Here is a 21,759-nt window from a genome sequence, read left to right as displayed (position 1 = left end):
ATACTGATCACATCTGTAAGATGTTCTATAGGTTGTAAAAATCTAAATTTTGCTTTGTTTATGAGTACTTTGGTTATTTTACAACCATTCCATTATTTATTCTTTAAAAAAGTCATGTCATTTTCCCACTATATTCATTGTTACAGGAGTGCAATAGGGTAAGCATTACAAACACTTTAATATTCTAAAACAATTATGTTTTACTTCTCTAGTCTCTAGTCCCCTGTATCTGAAATTATCTGTGTTCAACCATCCTTGAATGAAGAAATCAGATTACTTTATTGATGACTGCTTATTCATATCCATCTTGATTGTATGCTAAGCATGGCATTCACTCATTGATTTGTGTTCTCTCTTTCATGTTTCTGCTATTCTGGTTAATAATTGCCTGCCCTTTCATTTTGTTTGACAATCTAGCAAGATGAGTGTTAAGCTATTAATGTTGCTGTACAGCTCCAGTTAACATGCTCTTGATAACTGCAGCCACTGTGTTTATATTTTAGGAAACTTTTTTGTTCAGCATTTCTTTCTTTAACTATTTGTGGTACCCTGAAATTCTAGTAACCCTTAAGTTAATATTCCAGAAAGGTTGCTCATCTGACAATGTACAGATCTTCAAATCTATTGACACTGCACAAAAAGCACACCAAGAATTTTAAATTATAGATGTTTCTCCCAAAGGCATCATCAACATTACTATTTAACGATAAACAAAACAAACAAAAAAAAAACATTCAACCTTTCAGCAAGCAGTTATAAACAGTTTTTCACAGTACTCCTATCTACACTCAGATTGTCAGTACACAGTGCTACCACTTAATAGCTTTGGTTTGGTAGTTTTCCAGCATGTTTTATGGTAACTTCCTTCCTTTCTTAAACCTACTATGACTCTTACCTGTTCAATGTATCTTAAATGTCAATCCCGATTTTTAAGTTAATTTTGGTCAAAGGCATTATAGATGTTTAGGGGTTCTATATCAGTTATAACAGATAATTCCTTGTGCCTTATTAAACATACTTCCTCCATCTCAGATCCATGGCATGGGGACAAATGACCTGAATCAACCCTGAGTGTACTCTGAACAGTCCAACTACAGTGTCTTGTTGGCAGCTGGCCCTGTAGTCCACTTGTTATGGAAAGGTTGTAAACTAAGAAACCAGCTTCTGACCACACCATTCTTGGCTTTGTTTTGTCTCATTCATTTTAAGGTGGGCATGATCTGTTATAAGCCTAAAATGGAAACAGATATAATAACGTTTAAATATGGTGACAGCCCACCTTAGTGGAAGAGTAGCAATTATTGCAAAAGTGATGATGTAGTTGAAATTACCTTGTTTTCAATGTCAAGAAATGTAGCAATCTGGTATTCAGTAAAACAAAACAAAAAAAAAAAAAAACATTTACACCATTATTAATGGGTAACAGTAGATAAAAGATGAAAAAACAGAAAAAAAAGAACTTGGCATCCTTGCAGGTAATTATCTTCCCTTCAATACCTGTGTAGCTGCTACTGTCTCCGTGTCACATGTAGTTATTTACCTAATCTTCTGTAAGTTTAAAAGTCATGCCAGAGAAATAATTGCCCCTTCATAACATTTTTATATGACCAATTACAGAAATCTGAACAACCTACTTTCATGCTACCTAGTACAGTTTAAAAAGCTACAAGGATTTGTTACAGACAGAATTGAAAGGGCTTCAATGCTTATCTTATAGAAAAAGACTACAGTAAAGTTTTTCTTGTTTGTATCTTACTTATTAAAGGAGACATATGCCTGACATGAATAGCAATAAAAGGCTCCTCAGTATTTGTAACCTTTTGCTTAGACTACTCATATCCATGTGACCTGAATATAAATGGATGTCTAGTCTCCATAAAAATCAATATAAACTTTAGTATAAAAAGCCATATCTAAAAGACTTCTTCAAGTGTAAACTCAGCCCATTGGCTCCTTCAGTTTCCAACATGGATTCCAGGGCATCATGATCTCCAATAGTCAGTAGACCTTGAGCTTTTTCACCAAACCATAAAATTCAGCATAAGAAACACAGTCACTTAAGTAAACCACAACTAAGTAAACACAATAAAGCAGAATATGAAAATACAAATATTAAACATGATAAAATTCTAAAACGAAATACAGAAAATCAGGGTTGCCACCTTTATTGACTCCCAAACTAAAACATTTCATACTGAAATATGAGAATTTGCAGGGATGCCCTCAGTTAATACATAATACATATGTTCACTTTATGACAAAAATAGAGTCTCGGTATTATGGAACAACCCTATAAAAATAAACCTATCCTAGCAATGAGCCTATTAAGAGCACTTAAGCTATTAATCACAATAACATATTTCAGAATAGTATCAATTAAAACTTCTCACTTAATTGACATAGAAATCCATATGAAGTAGCCACCAGAATGAAAAACAGGATATTTTAAAGAATGCTTGCCCCATATCAAGACGAGATGTGGTTCACTCTTAAAGAAGTAAATACAGACATTAAATGAAAAGCATAAATATATGAAAAATCCCATCCATAGAAAATGGCAATACCAAAATGCATAAAAATAAAACCTGAAATAAAAATCATTCCTATAATTAGACTTACAGAATTAAATATATTTAAACATATATCTTTATAGAAATTCCAATCAAACTCCTAAAAATATACAAATTAAAGCCAGTGCTGCTGTCAGCAGCAGCATAAATGAACATAAAAGTTATCCCAACATAAAAAAAAAAAGAAAATAACTGGCAACTTACAAGCATTTCGTTTAAAGCAATTATAAATTACTCATCTTTTACTCATCTTTATGGTTAATGACTCTTCTGCTTCAGAAAATTTGCTGCAAAATTTAAATTTATCTGTTTATTAATAGTGAATTAAATCCTTTAAAGGCCATTTTCATGCACAACTCTGCCAACAAGAGTAACTGTCAATGCCAGATGTATATGGACATAAGGAGTTACAAGGAAACAGAAGCACTGGGGGTATGAAGAATATAGAAAGAGAATATAAAACTTTGCACACAGACAATGATCAGAGATCAGCAGTCAATCTTAGACACTGAAACAGTAACGCAGAGGTTTTATAGCTGAGCTAATGTCCAAACACCTACCCAGTGCCCAAACTAAGTTACTTGGGGTTGCCACTTTTATCAACTCCCAAAGTGGAACATTTCATACTGAATTGTGAGAATCTGTGGGGATACCCTCAGTCAATATTAAATACATATTTTCACTGCATGATAAAAACAGACCCCAGGATTCAGTAAGCTTCCGTGCAGGAATAGCTTATTCCTGCAAGGAAATAACCATTTAAGAGTGTCACGGCAGCGCACCATGCATAGTTATGAAGGCGCGCTGCCTCTGCTCCTAAATGGACATGGAGTGTGGACAAGTGCAGGGGTTGTATCTGAGAGCAGAGCTCTTACAATATACATGCCCCTGCACTCAATAATTGCCGTTCTGCAATTACAATGAGCAAGAACACTCACAGGGGTTTGCCACCTCTTCAAATACCCAAAGTGGGACTGTTAGTGTACAAACATGACATGTTGCAGAACAAAACACACTCACAGCCATTGTAAAGGTCAAAGCCCCACTTTCCAGGAAAACCCTATGCTCATAGCAACTGAATCACACCAGGATTTCTGTCAAATGTGCAGATGCATGCAGAAATCCACAGCAATAAGTGAAACCTGTCCCTTCCTAGAAATTGTTTTTTATCAAACAGATTAAATTTAACCATAGCTGTGTGGGTTTGCCCATTGTTTAGCTATGCACACTCTAGCTTAAATGGCACAAGAAAGTAAATAGCAAGATACATTCAGTAAAAACAGTACTGCAATAGTGTAGTGGTTAGCGTGTTCACCTTGCGAGCAGTCATTCCTGGTGCAGTCCTCACTGTAGTAAATTCCATTTTCCATGTGAAAGCAATTTATGAACATTTTTTTGCTGTATAACCTACTAAATAACATATATTTGTGAATTGGAGTACTGCATTAAGTGCAGATGTGAGGTGTCATTGTAATAATGTGGTAAAATCCACAAATAAACACAAGTGGCCCATACAGTATATGTACACATGAATCAGGGATACTAAACAAACTTATAATGTGTAATGAATGATAAATCAATGCCATACAGCAAATAGTGTAAAAATTTTATAAAGTGTCCAAATCTACCACTTTCCCAAGACCCATGTTTCATTTCTTTCCAAATGAGTGCAGGGGTAAGTGGGAGTAAGCACTTTTAAGCAGTAGTAAGCAGGTTTAGTCCTGTTTGCACGGGGGTAAGCAATGCCTACACAGGATAAGCAATTTAGAGGCTAACTGAGTAAGAATATTTAACCGAAAGTTAGCATTGCTTACTGTCGTGCAAACCCATGCAAACCCGCTTACAACTGCTTAAAAGTGCCTTAATCACTCTGTATCCAACAGCCCCTGTTCTGCCCAACAACAAAATAAACATCTATTATAGGTCTTGAACCCAGTACCCCATACACTATAGTCACAGCAGTTAACCAGTAAGCCATCACAGTTGTACATAAAATTGAGGTATACCCAAACAGATCCTCACTATAGCAAAATCACAATTTACATGTGAAAGGAATTTCTAAGCAATTTTTTGTTGTATAACCTACTAAATAACATATATATGTGAACTGGAGTACCGCATTAAGTCCAGATGTGAGGTGTCATTGTAATAAAGTGGTGAAATCCCCCAATAAACACAAGTACCCCATACAGTGTCCATACACATGAATCATGGATACCAAACAAATATAATGTGATGAATGATAAATCAATACCAAACAGCAAATAGTGTGCAAATTTAAAAATAAGCAACACTAAGCATTGCACACCTCTGCTGACCAGGTGTAAGCAATGCATGGCCCAGCTAAATAGATTTACCCATTGGTATGCCCCTTTAAACAATGCCAACCTTAGGTAAGCAGGTTTGCCCATAGCTTAGCATTTTCAAAACCATCCAATCATGGCAAAGTGTGGAAAATTGGCCCTATTTAAACCCCACTGTTGGGAATACATCTCATAAATGGTTGCATCTTCTTCCTGTAGGCACAATGGCTGGTGTCGGGGAAGGATCGTGCTTCCAAGCGCTGGGGAATCCAGGAGTCCAAAGTCATGGCAGGACTCCTGGTAAAAGACGATGAAGAGAGACTGCTGCAGGGCCAGTACCAGAGTTCCTAATATAAAGCGGAAGCCTGGGACCATCTCGCCCGTGACCTCACCAGTGGCACTGGCATCCCTTGAACTGGTGAGCAGGTCAGGTATCACTATGCTGACCTGAAATGGAGGAAGAGGGAGCTCTTAGATCAGTGGACCAAAGATGCTTGGCAGGGTGATATCCCAACAGTGTGTAAGTACTAATTCTACTAACTGTTTAATAATTGCATAGCTCATGTATATTATGGATAGGTATGGCTAAATATTCCTCTTATGTCTCTGACAGCTGCAGCGGAGTGGGCTGTAAATCAGGAAGCCCATGGGTGTAGGCTGCAAAGGCTGCGTCACAAAGCAGGTTAGTAATAATCTTGGATGTACTGTTATAAGAAATAAATCTAAAAGTAGTAGAAAGTTAATTGTCAGTATAAAACCTGTATTGTGTATATGATGTTCTGAATAAACCAGACAATATGGCAGGAAGAGTCTCATATAGGTTGTATGTAAATAAAAGGGTAACAGCCTGGCAATAAAGGTCTAACTCCTGGACTGCTCGTGTTTACTCTGGTATCATATGTTAATATAGTATTGCGTTCTCTTAATAGTACTGTTGTATTAAGCGCTGTTACCCACGCTGTGCTACATAAATAAAATGTGTAGGAATGTCTGTATTCGACTGCTGTAATCACAAGGTCATATTGTACAACTGAGGGAGACTTATACAGAAAACAGTGAAAGGATACACACGAAAATCCAAATAGCACACGTAAACTGTCATATTTTAGCACACACAGCCATGGTTTGAATCCAGGGAGTGGTAGTAAGCTATATGCAGAATCATATCCCTCAACTGTACAGATTTGTTCAGAATGTCCAGATAATTGGCCCATATCTGCTGCCTGTTACCCTGTCCCCCTGGCAAATCAGTGTGATGATCTCTTAAATTTAGGCTGCTTTTAATGACATATAACTGACTGTCAGACCTGTAAATATTCAGAAAATGTATATGAAAACAAACCTGTCACTGTAACAACTCACCAAATATTTATGAGGACAATTTCCAAAATATGTCCCAGTTCCACCTGCATGTTGTTAAGCCTTGACCAGAGTGTGTGCAATAAGAGATTCAGATGTATGTGCATAACATCAACTTGGAATCTGGGAATATGCATAGAAACAGTCAGGTAGTGTTAACAAACAATACTTCCACAGGTATACCAGGTAAGAGGTGTATACTGCAGGTAAAAAACAGTTCATGTATATAGTTGTCTACAAACATACCACTGCCCAAACAAAGGCCATAGTGTAGTGTAATAATACCTGTAAGGTACAGATTACAGCAGTGGCTAAGAAAGTAGTGAGAACTACAGGGATATACAAGTTGTTAATTGACACCCCCCCCCCCGCCGTATCTGCAACAATAATCTAAATACACAACTCAATGGGTATGTGTACAATTAAATCTACTGTTGGGACATATGTCCTATTGTTTGATAAATATTGAAATGTGTTTCTATGCATGTGTACATACTCCCACATTGATGGCATGCTGCCATCAATGTAACCTGAATGCTGTTGTAATGGCCACTGTGTGGTTCCATATATGCATGTGATCTGTTTGCTATGAAACTGTTGCATATCTGGTGTTTTGGGTTAATGGGAATATCTATGCATGCTGTTATACCTAATCCTGGAATGTGTTGACTATTACTAACCCATATATGTTTTAAAAGTGCAACAAGTTAGCACGCTTGGGAAGGCTTGTCCCAGCAGACCCACCTCTCCCACTTCAACTGGCCATGGCACCAGGCCCCAGCAAATCTGGGGCCCACCCTGGGACCTCCTCATTCGCTGGTCCTGCACCAACTTCGGGTGGAACTGTCTCGGGGATGAGGCTCACCCCCAGGAATGGTCGCAGGCAGGAAATTGTCACCCATCATCAGGTCCGGGGTCTGGTGCATAGCGAGCTTTGCAGGGAGTTCAGAGATCAGCTATGCCAGCTTGAGGGCTGCATGGCTCATTTAGAGGGTCAGTCTGCCCCTCCTACCCAGCCCCCAGCACAGGCACCTTTAGGGTCATGAAGGTGCAGTGGGGACCTCAGTCCCACTGTTTCCTCTTGGGTTCTCATGGGCTTCCAACTTCCAAACACCCCTCCACATTCAAGGTGTTTACCCCCCACATGTGTCATATACCATCCCTGTATGCTGTCTTGTCTATCATCCTACCCAACCTACCTCCCCAAATATACCTACTATCCTACCCCAACATCCCACTCTCACCTTAAAAAGAAAGAAAAAAGGGCAATCTGTTCCCAAAAAAAAAATCTTACCCCATACATAGCTGTCCATTTCGCACATGAGTCTACTGGACACGTAATCTGCTCTAACTGGCTTCACAACATATTATTGTTGTCCTCGCCCCTCTTTCAGAGGTTTGAGTGTCCAAATCTACCACCAAATCAGTGTATATGCACAGCTGTTGCTGTAGAAGAAAGGGGCAGCTATGGACCTTCCCTATACCCGTCCTGCACATCCCCTGCTATTTTCCTTACTGTCTTTCCCTTTTTGTGCCCCTTTTTCACCACTTTCCCATCACCCCTTTTTCTTTTCTTTTAAAGAAATTAGTGTGGGGGTAAGCAGGAGTAAGCACTTTTAAGCAGCAGTAAGCAGGTTTAATCCTGTTTGCATGGGGGCAAGCAATGCCTACATGGGGTAAGCAATTTAAAGGCTAACTGAGTGTAAGAATATTTAACCGGAAGATAGCAATGCTTACTGTGGAGCAAACCCATGCAAACCCATGCAAATCTGCTGACAACCACTTACAACTGCTTAAAAGTGCCTTCATCACTCTGTATCCAACAGCCCTTGATCTTCCCAGCAAGAAAATAATCAGCCTTTGCAAGTCTCGAACCCAGGACCCTGCACACCATAACCAAAGTGATTTACAACATGTCACATATAAATAACTCTGTTTTCTCAAATATATCATCCAGCACAGTCATTCAACAGTAGAGGAAATGTATTTATATATGTAGATGTATACACACACACACACACACACACACACACACATATATATATATATATATATATATATATATATATATATATATGTATATACCAATTTAGGTACCTCTTGTAATTATTGATATCATCCCCTCCTCCACAGCCAAACAGATCTGCCTTGTGACACAATACCAAAACTTGCAAGTCTCATACCCACGACCCTACCCAACATAGCCACAAAAAGTTAACAGCAATCCCTCTCACCTGTACAATGTCAGGATGGTATCAATAAGATATCATGCAGAACAGTCTGTCTACCATAGGGAATGTACAATGTGGAAACAGTGAACATTTCAATGATACATACACACACACACACACACACACACACACACACACACACACACACACACACACACACACACACACACACATACATATACATATATATATATATATATATATATATATATATATATATATATATATAGATAGATAGATAGATATATATATGTATATACACATACACACACATTCATATATTACTACGTATAGATATATTTATAGGAAGATACATATTTAGAGAGTGCACAGCATATTGAACAGCCAGTATTCCTACAGTTGCCACCTTTTAAAATGGATAGCATTTTATTCTCTCATACAAAAGACAATTAAATATATGCCTTTTCATATAGCTGTTAGGTGTTTGAAATACATACTGAGTAATGCAACCCTCAAGCAAAACATTTTATACAGTAATCTGAAAGCATATCATATGTTGTTGTCCAGGCCAAGGACTTCAAGTAGTACAACATTAAAGAAATACTGGCCCAGAAGATAAGAATCAATCAACAGTAAGAAATGCAGATGTAGTTCAGCAGCCTCCAATTACACTCTGTACTCAACCCCTAGGGGAAAAGTATTAAGTTGTCGCAATGAAGATGTATCTGTTACATAGCAATGCTTAACTTTAAAACATCACTATCACACTGACAAACAGAACTGTCTGTAAGACAGTAAGCACTAGCCCACCAATTTTCCCAAGGTGAAATGTATGAAAATGTAGAGGTGTCTTCCTACTGATATCCATCACATGTTGTAACCCTAGGTTATATATGGTGCATACCCATCCGTCATAGATTGAGTTACAAGGGCATATAACAGTGTTACATACACTAACCTCTGGACTGTAAAAGGACACACATGTGTTGTCCAGCTGTAGCCCACACACACACACACACACACACACACACATATATATATATATATATATATATATATATATATATATATATATATGTATATGGCCCCTACCCCACAATATGTGTGGGGGTCCACAACATCACTGGAATGATAGCAGGAATGCCAGCACAACATAATGACATGCCACTACTTAACAACCTCTTACTGCATGACATATGGACAATGCCTGGTATATAGGGGGAGGACAGAGGCTAGAACACAGGGCCATATGTGCAATATTGTTGTTATACACTGAGAAAGTTGCTGGTGTTACAGAATTGGTTGCAACATACCCTTATTTAGGAATATGAAGTCAGAAACATAAATGGATGTAGCCATGTACTGATAGCACTCAACAGACAAAATGCCAGTGATATACCTGAGACAAGACCTGTGTGGTGAACAGACAAAACATAACAGCCAATCATCTGACCATCATGTGGATAGGCCCACAGTTGAGAGCTATGCAGACAGAATGCATTCCATGCTAAACTAGTATGTACACACAAACCCTGTAAAACTAGCAGTATACAATGCATATAACAACACTACTCACACTGTCTGTAGGTCTGGAACATTATATAAATATGTAGTTGGCCTATGGCTGCAAGTCCTGTTGTAAGAGGTATTACTACCTGCTGTCTGTAACACTGCTGCCCACACACAGGAAGGATGTCCTCCATACAAGAAAGTTAAAGAGACAACGCCTGCATGATTTAGTAATTTATAGTAGTGGGTTGTCATGACAGTGGCAATTGAAAGTACTACACAGCTGTCTGCATGCAGCTAGCAAGTGGTGGGCACTGATTGGTGCAGAGGCCATCACCTGATCATGTGCATCACCTACAAAATCTATGCTGCAATCTATTCAAAGCAGCAGCTCAATCCCTGTAGTGGAGAGAGAGAGAGAGAGAGAGAGAGAGAGAGAGAGAGAAACAAACAAACAAACAAACAACCAGTAAATAAAAAGTTGTTCACCAAATGAACCTACAGACATCCACACATAACTAAGAGGATGCATCAAACTGTATCCAGAAGAGATGACAATCCTACAACAGGCATATGAAACATATATGCATGTAATTGAATGTAGTACTTGGTCTACAATAATGGGATAGATAATGTGGAATGATTTATATGTGCCTTCAGGAGTTGTTGTAATGATGTCCTGTGGAACAACTGCTATGGACAATAGTGTCTGTCCCTGTGGGCAGTGGGCCATACCTGTCAACTGTGTAGATGAGCACTGAATGACAAGATGTAAGCTATCAGAGTGTGTGTTCTGTGCCGCAAGACATGTATATTGGAGTGGCAAATAGCTGGTGGTGGAAGTAATGACGTTATGATAGACACATGAGATTCAGAGCCCACCACTTGCAGGACAGTCATGTTAACATGTAATGTAGCATGCACAAATGCCATAGGTGTGTAACAGGCTTACCTGCAGTCCGTCCCTATATATATATCCCCCTAATGTTAGGCTGTGTCCGCCTGTGACACCTGTCTGTCTTGTAGCAAGACAGAACAGTGTATGTGTGTGTGTGTGTGTGTGTGTGTGTGTGTGTGTGTGTGTGTATATATTTATATATTATATATATGTATATATATATATTATATATATATATATACATATATATATATATATATATATATATATATATATATATATATATATAAATACATGTCCCCTACTGTTGAATGACAGTGCTGCATGATATGTGTGAGAGAACATCACACATATCAATGCACACATATATATACAGCGGTAAGTGGGTGCATAATGGACAGTTATGTCTGGTGTGAAATCCATGTTGGGAACACATTACCCTTGTTTGTGAAGGTGAAATTGGTATTTTGGGGAAGGATAGTAGGTATATTTGGGGAGATAGGTTGGGTTGGAAGACAGACAAGACAGAATGCAGGTGTGGTATATGATACATGTGGTGGGTAAACACCTTGGATGGAGAGTGTTGTTTGGAATGTGGAAGCCCATGAACCCCCATATGGAAACAATGGGACCAAGGTCCCCACCCATGGGCAGTCACAATTGCATCTTCATGGCTCTGAAGGTGCCTGGGCTGGAGGCTGAGCAGGAGGAGCATGTGGACCCTGTGACTGTGTACTGAGGGCCTAAAGGTGGTTTAGCACATCCCCCAAGTCTCTATGGAGCTCCCTATGCCCCAGACCCTGCACCTGCCTTTGGGTGGCAGGATCCTGTCTGTGTGTGCTCCCGGGAGGGTGGGGGTGAACACCATCCCTTGAGGCGGTTCCACCTGAAGGTAGTGTAGGACCAGTAGATGATGAGGTCCCAGGGTAGATCCCAGATGTGACGTGGCCTGGTAACATGGCCAGATGAAAGTGGGAGAGGTGGTTCTGCTGGCAACTGTCTTCCCAAACATGCTATTGTGTCACTGTTATAGAACATATGTGGGTAGTAATAGTCTACACATTCCAGGATTATGTCTAACAGCATGCATAGATATCCCCATTTACACAAAACAACAGATGTGCAGCAGTCACATAGCAAACAGAACACATGCATATATGGAACCATAGTGGCCCTTACAATGGCATGCAGGTGACATTGTTTGTAACAGGCCACTAATGATAGTGTTTCAACATGGAACATGACTACAAACACATTGCATAAATTGTTGTACAATACGATATACGTCCCAACAGTAGGTCTGCTGTAGACATACCCATTGAGTTTTGTGATCAGATTGTTGTTGTAGATATCTTGGGGGAGACAGAGATCTGTATTAACAACTATGATATCCTTGCATTATGAGGTCCTCAGACCTGTTTCCTCTTTATGTCTTTCAGGCACAATATCTCGGGAGATCTACACACCCCCGGAGAATGACATCATCATTACATCCCTGGTGCAGCACTACCACACCCTGTTTGCACATACAGCCCATGATCTGCAGGAGAGGACAGTCCTGTGGAATGATCTTGTCCACAGGGTAAACAATGTCAGCCTGCATAACCGCAGTTATGACCAGGTCTGACATCGGTGCACTGATCTACTTCCCCATGCCCGTCGGCATGCTGCTGTGGTTAGGAGGGACCAGCTTGCCACTGGGGGGGGGTCATGCCATCCAGCACTCACTAACACATTCTGAGGAGCTCCTCACCAGCCTGCCTGCCCGCAAACACAAGACCCGGCGGAGAACATCGTGGAGGTGGGTGCTACCCACACAAAGACTGAGGAGCGTGCAGGTAAGGCCACAGGGTACATCAATAGAACACTGTTGCATATCCATCTGAATCTTTAGAGATTAATCATGCATATGTGAGATGAAATATATATAGTCTGTTGCTGTGTTGTACTAATAAACAGATGTGCATAATCTGTAGTATTGTGGGTTTATACTGTTGCTCTACTATAATGCTGCTCCCACCCTGTACCAATGCCACAGGTGTGGCTACTGACATCACATCTCTAACACAACTATGTAAGTCCCTCTGGTATACCTCTGCCTGTAGCTGGTGAGTATGGTGTTTGTTCAGGTTTGTCCATACGTCATTCGTGTTATGGCTATGGTATATTCCATGCACACAATTAACACACCTACTCATAATGCATTCTGTACATGTTCACTTATTGTTGTTGTTAACTGCACTGCATCACAGTGGTCACCATGGTGGTGTATCTGAAGGGTATGTAAGAGTCATGCAATATAACTAACAATTGCAATTATTGCAAGATATGTGCACAGAGATGAACATAATGGTGGGACAAATGGCCTACAGTAGGGATATGTCTGAAACATCACCCTTATACAGTGCTACAACAGTGCATATACCACTATTACAATGGCAACTGTTACAGATCTATGCTACGGCATATCACACTACTGCATTCCACAGCCCCTATAACCTGTAATGTGGTCCTAACATGAGCAATGAATGTGTAATATGGAATCCTATGTTAGGACAGCAAATATGGGGAATACATACCTTCACAAACACTGGAAGCATATGTATGCATACACTCCAAATAACATATTGTGGAAGCAGTTTTTGAGGTACTGACAGCATGCACTCTTCATGAGTATGGACCTTCAAGCAAGTACAGGTCCTCAATTTCACACCAAGAAATGGTCTGCTGTCAGAGACGTTTGGCTATCAAATGTGCCCACTTAAGTGCAACAGAGGCAGCTGTGGCTTGCACACACCTTAGAAGCCATGGAATGGATCCCATACCCAACAGGTAGCAACCAGGAGTTGGACATGTAGCCTTACCTCACCATTGCATATACTATGGCAAACAGTGTAGACAGTCATGTATGTGGTGAGGATGTATGGGACAGGATTAATGTAGAAAATAAACAGATGGCCATCCAAGACAGATGATGACACATGTTGCAAACTGGTCATGCAGGCTGCCTAGTAACATGCCACAGCACTGAGTGGAGTTGCAGAAATGTCTAGCAAGTACTGGCTGTGCAGTACCTGTGTCAGCAATTGCCTGTATTCTGCATAAGTGTGGCCCATGGGTTAGGGTAATCAGATGGGACAGCTGTACCACAGGAAACATCAGCCAGGGCTCTCTACAGGTAGCATATTCATAACAGCAAAAGCCCCAAAAGGCATGCGTTGCAATGTGTACTGGTGGACTAAGACCAAGTTGGAAGCCTACAGACAGTATCAATTAAGATACATGTGCTTCATAACCAACACCTCACCCCACCTCAGGCCCACCATCCCCATCTGTACCTTGCTGGTGAAAGTGTACACCTGTATGTTTGCCATTCATTAGCAAGGAATAGGCCAGTACACATGGTGTTCAGAGTTTGGGACACTGCAAAATGACACACATGTGTAGGCCATAGTTGTCAAGCATCTGCAAAAAGGCTGAGGATGGAGAGGGGGTGTCATCCTGAAACACAACAGTGCACTGAAGCAGAGATCCAAAGCTTGCTAAGAATGTCTGTATCTGCACACAGTCAAGGTCATGAATTGTGGCAGAGATATCCCTGACTCCACAGCAATAGTGGCAGCACTGTGTGACCTCCAAGGGCTGTGCACATGAGTTGACCTTGCAATCATGCAGAGTTGAGGGGCATTTGTAGGAAGAGTGACCAAATACTGCCAAATGCAGATGGCCTATGCTAGTATACCCCTTCCAGGAATAGTGACTGCTGTAGTACACATAACAGTTGGTGCAACAAACCATCATGATAAGGGTGTGCACACATATGCACCCACAAATTGTATGCATCTCTATCAGCATCTGCACGCTAACACATTTGTTTGATACTGCATTTGATTGCACAGGTCATATGTCACATATCAGGTTTGTGTAATGTTAACACATGCAGTAATGTAACCCCATGGCATATCAGGGAAGAGAGTGCCATATCAATAAGGGTGTGTACACTCCCCATAGTCATGGTAAGGTTTGAAGATTGTCAGTGTAATTGTATTTTATTGGCCATACATGCACCGCTGATGATGAGATCTGTAAATCAGGCATCAGGCATTCACAAATTACATCTGTCCACATATCATCTCAGGTATGTGTCGGAAAAACACATAGGGGCTGTGAGCAGTAGAGCAAACATAACTGACACACATATACACATTCAGCAATGGTGTGTACACCTGTGAGGTATGGTGCACAGTACATGCCAGGGTGCCGAACAGGTGCACAGCAATACTGTGTACATGGGTGCAGTGTGTTCCAGGGGAAGGGACATCACCTACTTACACAACCCATGCATCACAAAAATGTCTAATGTTGGTAACAGGGATTGACTATAGCTGCACTGCATGCTGTTGAGTGCCATATGTCATGCATGTCGACAGATGGTTAATGAGAGGTCTGTGTGTAATATCTTTGTGCAACCTCATCTGTAAGTGTGTGTGTGGGGGGGGTGAATTTGTCTGTAAGTGCTATCTGGTGGAGAGGAAGGGGATTGATGTATGTAGAATGCGTGTGTGTATGTGTCTGTGTGTGTGTCCATGTATGCACATGTGTGAGTGTGGGGTTGTTCATACCTCTCAACTTCCCTTAGAAATCATGCAGTAGATGGACATGGACAGAAACGTTAGACACCAGGAATACCTTTCTGACATGTAATCATAGGAAAGCTGATAGAATAATAAAGTCTGCAGCATGAAAGATGCATTGGGAGTGAAAACTAGACACTAGGGATACTTTTTTAATTGCAATCAGTAGAAAGGTGAAAGAATACCCGGGTATGCAGCACTAAAGATGTATTGGGGAATTACAAGACAACACCAGAGAGTGTTTCCAAATATTACTGTAGTCCACATAAAAAGTTAATAGAGCAACAGATCTTGCATCTACTGAACAATAGTTAAGTATGTAATTCCAGTGCGTGACATTATTGAATGACTGTAGTAGCCCATAATATATGAGGTCCATGCTCAAGATGTTTGGACAAAACCAGGATGAACACTTAATGACATTAGGGAGTCTTTGAAAAAATGACTCCAATCAAGTTAAAGAGTTAATGGGGTAATATGTCATGTTTTGTGATCACTTTTCTGAGCAATTAGCAGAATGATAAGTTAATGATTGATATTATTGACTGTAACTATTCAAGACTGATGCAGAATGGGGAAAATAAGAGAAAAAACTAGGGACATTCTGTAAACTCAGGGACAGGTAAGTAGTATGGTGGAATGTCAGGGTTTGTGTGAGTGTGAGTGTGTGTGTGTGTGTGTGTGTGTGTGTGTGTGTGTGTGTGTGTGTGTGTGTGTGTGTGTGTGTGTGTGTGTGTGTGTGTGTGTGTGTGTGTGTGTGTGTGTGTGTGTGTGTGTGTGTGTGTGTGTGTGTGTGTGTGTGTGTGTGTGTGTGTGTATACTGTTAAGCAATGATGTATAGATCTTAAAGTGCATTTCTTATTTTCCCCTCACAGGTGGCGAGGTGGGTCAGAGTCCCTCCTACAGGCAATCTGATGCTGGTGTCCACACAGACACTGAAAATGATGGTAGTTGTGTTGAGGCACAGGCAGGATTGTCAGGGGTTGAAGTTGTGTTTGTTTAACAACCCACTGTTATCCACCCCATCCTCACACACAGTCACATTGCCTATACATACCCCATCACCAGTGGCCATAGCTGAGGGACAGTTGGTGGTTGGTGGCATGGGACTAGTCAGTGTGGTATCTATGGCATGTGTGTCTGGACACAGAAGCCATAGCCGGATGTCCAGTGGGGTACCATATAGGCAGATGTCCAGGGGTGCTCATCGGAGGGCTGCTTGGCATCATGCCCCTGGCAGAAGTGCCACATCTGGTGCCACCAGATGGATGTTTCAGGGCATCATGGAGGCTCAGGTACATTTGGAACGGTACACCAGAGAGGCTCTGAGGCTGTAGAGGACTACTCATTCAGCTGTTACTGACAATATCCTTGATCTTGCAGGTACCCTCCATTATTTTTCAGAGGTCATGGATAGACAGTTGGGTGAGATGGTGGGAATCCTCAACCATGGAATGTGTGTGCTCGAGCATATGGTGGGAGTGGTAAGATAAAAGGGAGAACAAAACCTATGGGCATCCCAGAAACAGAGTTGTGTGGCAACCAGCCCCAATGGGGGGGGTGTAACCCCAAACCCCCAACGGTCCAGGTGGCCATGCCGGGGGAAAGGCCCAGTTTAGGGGAAAGCCCTATTGCACCTGGTTGCCCTAACCCTAGGCACAGTTTGGTCCACCAAGGGTAACTCCACCCCCGGGTAGGCTCAGTTGTCCAAAAAACCCCTGTCAACAGGAAATTTGGTCACATACCAAAAACAACCCAAAAAACATACAAAAAAAACCCAAAACCCCCAAATTTAAACCCCTTCCTTCCAGTAGGTTTGGAAAAAAACCCCCCCTGTGCTTGGGAAACCCTTTCCAACCCCTGTCACCATAACTGGAAAGGGCAAACTGATGCCGGGTATGGATAGGGTCCAAATGAATGCTTTAAATTTCCACAGTTTTTAATGCACAGTGGGAAATGATTCCCAAACCATATGTTTATAGCTTTATTAACACAGTGTTGTCCCCATAAGTTTTTTTTTTAAAAGGTAGGCAGCAGGAATGGGGGTAAACAAGGGGGTTTGGGGAACCCTTTTCCAGTCCGGGTCAAACCTGTCACATCTTTAACAGTTATGCAGGGCCACAGGCTAATTTGGGGGTTTTAAAGGTATTGAGGTGAGTACATCCAAGGGGAAAGGAAAGGGGGTGGTACACCCACAGTTTTTTAAAACAAAATTTTGGTTTACAATACAAAAGGAATAGAAATTTATTAGTAAAAATTTTTCCAGTAATTCCCAAGACAGAATAGGAAAAAACCAGGGAAAATAACATCGAGAATGTCAGAAATGGAGGGTATATGCCCCTTTCCCCCAAAAGGGGCAACCCTCCCAAAAATAGGGGTTTGGGGGGCCCCCTCCCGGGGGGGGAGGGTTAAAAAAAGGGGTTTGAAAATTTTATTCCTGTTCTGGGGAACAGGAAAGGGGGGAATCACAATTCCCAATGGGTGGCGTGTAAAAAGGCCCCCCAGTATTATCCCAAACCCCCATTTCCCTGTTGGGGGAAACATTTCCACTCCATGTTGTGATGGAATGTACCCGGTGATCCCTGGAAATGTTACATTTTAGGATTCGGGACATGACCTTGGACAGTTTTTCTGCAAATGGAATAGTTTTCACTTTTTTAAAAATTATAATGGTTGTTTCTTGGGTTTTCCCTTTAAATTTCACAAACATTTTAAAAATGTTATTAATGTTTTTGAAAAGGATCCCCCGGCCTGTCGTATTAATATTTCTGGTTTTTTGGCAATACAAAGGGACTACCATATTTGCAAATGTTTAACATTAAAATTTTTTTTCCCATTTTTTCCATTTGTTACAGATAAGTTGCACCAGCCTCTCTGGGGGAAACAGTTCCCGTAGGGTTTATGGGGACAGTGGCCCCATAAGTCTGGGGCAAGGGGGCCTGGTTAAAACAGTATACCCAGACCCAACCCCCCAGGGTTTTTTCAGAAAAGTAAAACTTGAATACCCCCAAACAAATTACCAACCAAACAACCCCACCCAAACACAAAAACCCCCCCCAAAAAGCACAAAAACACACCCCCACACAAACCAATTCCCAAATTTTGGAAATTTTTATTTGGAAAATTGGGTAAAGTGTATCCACAAAAAAACCCATGCCCCCTTTAGAAATCAGAGGGGCTGCCAAACCCCTTTTTTTAAAGTTTTTGAACCCCCCCAAAAAAAGGGAAAAAGGTCATGTTGGGGGGCCCCCCCAAACTAACTTTGGGGGGTTTGGGGGGGGGAACCCATTTTCCCCAAAAAAAAAATCACGTTTTTTAGAAGCAATGACATTTTTAGCTTCCCGGGTTTTTTCCCCCGGGGGGGGTGAAATTTTACAAAGGGGACACCATTATGTACCCCAATATCCTAGGGGGAATTCTGCAAACCCTATTTTTAAAACCTATCCCAGTTGACATTATGAAAATTATTACATCATGTTTTTGTTTCTTAGAGTAAAGCATTTTGGATTTATTATTTAATCCCGGGATTTTGAAAAATAGGATTTACCAAAAAAATAAAAGGGGAAATGATGTCATCAACATAATTGTTATCACCAAATGGGTCCACATTTCCAATTTTTCAAACAACAGCACAATAGCCAATTTTTCAGAATATTTGGGTTACAAATTTTAAATGAAGGGTTTTCCCTTAACATCCCCCCTCAATGAAGTCCCATAAAATGCATTTCCCCAAACGTCAATATCCTTTAAAATATTTTCCAAAAGTCCCCAACCGCAGGGCTCAAATTTTATAGGGGGGGTTCCCGGGTAAAATTTAATCTACCACTTGGGGGAAAACCCTTTAAAATAGAAAAATAAATACACCATTGATATAACCCATACTACCCCTTTGAAAAAACAAATAAAAAAATTTTAAACCCTAATACCCCGGGTTCCCCAAAGTGTTTTCATTCTAAATTTTTAAACATAGGCATTTATTCATGGTTAAAAAACTTATTGAATTCATTTGAACAAACCGAAGTGAATTTTAAGGGCTGAACTTTCATTTCCATTTCAATATAATGCAAGGATTTTCCCTAGAAACTGAAATATAAGCCTTTTTAACCCTAGTTGGTTTTTTTTCCAAAAATTTTTAAAACTTAAAATTTAACCCCTGTCCCAAAGCCCCGTTTTCCCCCCAAAAAAAAACAGCCCTTTCAGGATTACCCCCGGCCCAAACCCATAGTCCCCTTCCCCTTCATAAACAAAACCATTGTTTTTTTAAAATTTTGCAGTACACAATGAATAGTTTGAAAATGCATGTTTTAAAAGTAAGTTTTTTTTTTCCCTTTTTTGTTACCAGAGGCAGTGGGCTTATATTTCTGATCAGTACCCCTTCACAATGTGGTTTATGAGCAGGTTTGTAGCCACCCATTCCTGTGTTTGCAGGCAGGGATAGTTTGTGCACATATCTGAGTTTCAGACTTCACACACTCCATGGCGCCCATGCTTCTACCTCCATCTATTATTCTATCCCTTCTGAACATTATGCAAACATTATCTGATAAGTATCCCTAGTTATCACTTCATCCCAGCAGTATTTAGGTTGGTCCACAGTTCATGCAGTAGGACATTGTGGACATGCTACTGGGATTTGTCGACATGGCCTTGCATTTGTGTTCTGTGGACTGTGCTATGTTGTTATTTGGGAGTCAATGAGATAACATACATTGGCAGTACAGATTGAGACACAGGCCTCTGACAGAGGACTGTAGGAGATTTGATAGTGATGCAGGCCATCTGTAGCAGGCCGGTACATTGTGTCACTCCTACAGTCCCAGGCTGCAAGCCACTATATTCCACTGGAGTGACAGGGTTGGTGTGTGTTAATGTGAATAGTTTTTGTCTTTATTGATCCATTGGTGTGAATGCTGGCAGGGGTGTTGCTTACAGCTAGGAACACACCTGCAGGGGACACCTCTTCAGCATGCTGCATTCTGTGGCTATTCCCATACAGAGGTAGGGGGCATATTTTACTCATTCCCAACAGCAGAGATAAGACCTGTGAGGTATCTGTGGCTGATGGTGAGGTGAGCTGGGTGCATGTGTGCTATGGAAGCCACTTTCAGCTGACTCACAGATATACGTAGGGCATTCCACTTATGCTAGCTTTTGCAGTGACATCAGCAGTTTCTCAGTACTTCATACCTGTGCCTTTTGTGGTCTACCAGTGTTTGGCCAGACTACATCAGTATTCCATACTGCACAGCCAACTAATGTGCTGCTAACCTATATGTACAATTCCAAAGGTGTGTCCATTTGACAGTAACATTTTATACACTCTCTGTCTAAGGTACTTCCACCTGTGTACTGTTTGTATGTCTGGGCCACATTCATGATATGTCCATCTTTCAGATGGTGACAGATATTACATCTGAACAATTAGTAGGGATTACTGCTGGATTTGTGCCTTGCTGGGATGCATTATGTTTGGCACTGCAGTTGTGAGAACTTGGCCCTATCATCAACAGTACTGGCCATTGGCCACCAGGGCACAACCCTCCATGCCTAGATGCTGACCACTTTCACACAATATACAACACACAACAGCCTAACACACAGAGCCCTGCATATTGTACAAGTGCTACAATCTATCCTGCTACTTTGGCCAGCTCAAGTAATCTGTGATCCACTGTTATTATACCTCCACATACATGTTACTACATTTCTACATAGGATTGTGGGGAGATGGCACACCTGACAACTGTAAAAATTTGCTATGACTGTACTGGTATTTCAGGTACTCCATTTCATTCTGTAGTCTAACCTTTCATGCATATCAGTGTACTACAGTCTTTAGGTTTTACTGACATACATTTCACTTTTGGACTTCTTACCCTTCAGAACTAACATCCCACTTCCTGACCTGTTGTAGTCTGTCTGTGTAGGTCTGGGGGGGGGGGCTGTTCTCCATAGCCATCAATCAGAGGCCTTATCACAGCCTTTCTTTGTGATTGTCTACACCTATCCTGCTGGCTGAGACTGTTCTTGGGTATGTGGGCCTCACTGACGTGCATGTGTGTAGCCTATGGACACACATTTGGCCCACCACATGTCCTTCAGTGGGTTTTACTTAGTAATAACTTCTTTTTATTTGATCAGGTTTATTATAGACAGTTGAAGGGTGCTGCAATGGGGTCTCCTGCTGCACCATCTTATGCTAGTATAGTTATGGCATCCTGGGAGACCACAGTCCTGGCTAAGCTGAGAACTAAATATCAAATTTTATTTTATACTAGATTTGTTGACGATCTG

This window comes from Protopterus annectens, chromosome 10.part0 (assembly GCF_019279795.1).
Source record: "Protopterus annectens isolate FY-2018-M chromosome 10.part0, PAN1.0, whole genome shotgun sequence".
Taxonomy (NCBI): domain Eukaryota; kingdom Metazoa; phylum Chordata; order Ceratodontiformes; family Protopteridae; genus Protopterus; species Protopterus annectens.
This window is presented reverse-complemented; position numbering follows the sequence as displayed.